The sequence below is a fragment of the Rhincodon typus genome, chromosome 8 (genome assembly GCF_021869965.1).
Source record: "Rhincodon typus isolate 14 chromosome 8, sRhiTyp1.1, whole genome shotgun sequence".
Taxonomy (NCBI): domain Eukaryota; kingdom Metazoa; phylum Chordata; class Chondrichthyes; order Orectolobiformes; family Rhincodontidae; genus Rhincodon; species Rhincodon typus.
In genome coordinates, this window is record NC_063339.1 from 92930251 (window position 1) to 92932610 (window position 2360).

Below are 2360 nucleotides of genomic sequence, written 5' to 3' on the forward strand. Positions count from 1 at the left end.
GTTCATTTTAAGAGTTTGGACAGGAACAATAAAGTCCTCATTCCTATTTGGGAATCAAACCGAGAACACAGCAGTTGCAATGCTGAATCCCAAAAAGGAAGGTGGACACAATATTTGCAACTTTTCTTCTTGACACTGATTTTGACCTTTTGTTTCACTTGCAAAATGATAGTCAGTGAGATTTTAACACCATGGAGAGAGGCCCTTCAGCCCATAATATCTATGCCAGTCATCAAACATCTCACTTCTCAACCCAGTTTCCAACACTTGGCCCATCGCCTCGTTTGCGTTTCAAGTGCTCAGCTGAATAATTAGTTTATGTCTTGAGGGCATCAGTGGAACAAAAACACTTCCTTCAACAAATGACAGGAAATATTGTTTGCTGCAATATGAATCTATGTTTTTCTCTTTGAAGACAGTTATGAAAGCCAAACTCTTTCTCAGAGCCATTTGCCAGTTTTCCTCATGATGCCAACAGTGTAGATTTAAATCCCACACCGCCTGAGGCTACTCTCCCCTTTCAACCTCTCGGCTGACATGAGATATGGTGTCCTTCAGGTCAACCCACCACCAGTTTTGAATCTCCCCTGTGACCAAGAATGTGTATGATGACTCAGTGTCAGTACCAGTGTGGCTCAGTGTCAGACTTTGTGATATTATTATCCCTGGGATGCAAAAGGCATTGTATTCTTAATTATTTATTAATTCTTAATTGTATTATATATGTCAGTTGCCTTGGAAGAAAGTGTAGAGAAAGATTGTTTTTACACATTACGACAAATAAAATTCAGTCTTTACAATGGCGGGCACTTAACGCAGAATTCCGAGCGCGATGCACGGCATTCCTTATCACTGCGCAGGCTCAGTATGTTCCCGCGGGCCCACAATCCAGAGCATGCGCAGGGAGCGATCCTGAGAAGCAGTCGCTGTTTTCCTCGGCTCCACAAAAGGTAACAATGAGGCGGAACGGAGGAGGCGATAGACCGGGCGGTTAGACGGGGAGGCTTTCTAAACACTTCGTGGATGAGGCAGACCCCGCATAAAGAAGCTATCTGCGCCCGTTTCACAAAACGGGACAAATCGAGGCTCCCTCTCAACAGCAGGCCGCAAGTAACGGCCGCCATCTTCGTAGGAGGCCAAGGGCAGCAGGGCGCATGTGCGGTCATCCTGGGCCAGGAGAAAGAATGTTGTGAATGTCTCTGCTGGACTGAAAGGGATGGAGTTTATAAACTGCTTTTGCAGGGAGTGAGGAGGGGAGGATTTACACACAGCATACTCGAAATAACAGAAATATTTGTCTCTTCTGAAATTCTGTCCTGGACTGACTGAGATGGCTTTTGTAAACTTATTTTGCAGCATGTTAGAAGAGGATTTACAGAGTGCAAACTCAAACCGCATAACATACCAAGATCTGAATGTGCCACTCAGCACTGGATATTATTGGCCTTTCAATGTAAGTATTGAGCAAGATAAAAGTTACAAAATTCCTTCCTTGTATCTCCCAGTAACTATTGCCTCGTATCTTAAATCTGTGTGTCTCTCAGTTTTACTGTTGGTGAAGAGGAACAGCAGCTCTTTGTCTACCTTATTTAAACCTATTATAAACCTAGACACTTTATCTCAATCTCCTTTGCTCTGTGCAGAACTTCAGTTTCCCCAACCTGACCTTGCAACTCATATCCTTCTTTTCTTGAGCCATTCTGATTCATCTCCTTTCAAATCTCTCCTCAGACCCTCACATCCTTTGTCAAGATCACCTGTTTGTGCAGACCCAAATGCTCTCTGTTCAAGTCGGTGATGTTATCTCTCACGAGCAATTGCCCAGTGACATCACCCTGATTCCCAGTTATTTCCTAAACTATGGGTTTCCTCTGATCCCAAAGCTTCTGATATCTTTTGAGCTGCAGACTCCAGCATTTGATTTTAAAATTGAACACAATGAAATTATTTCAATGTTTTTAACCAGTAATCTACACAATTCACCTTCTCATGTTCTTCTCAGTTATCTGACTCTGGGACGAATGCGACTCATTTTGTCACCCCCTCGTTATGTGGCTTGTGTCAAGACCTGCTTTATAACACTCGACATTGTTCTGGTCCATCTCTGCTCTCCTTATCAACTTGATCATTTTAATCTGCTATGTCTCCTACAACGTGTGTAACTGTCTTATTTTATTGTTACTTCCATTGACTCTCTCATGAGGTTTTTACAGCTGAACATTGCCTGACCACTTGCTGCTGGCAATTATCTTCCCTTAATAGGTCCCACAAGACTGTTAGGTAATGAGTTATTCACCAGGTGATGATGACGGAACTGTGATATGTCTAAATCAATGGCAATTAATTTATATCAATATTGC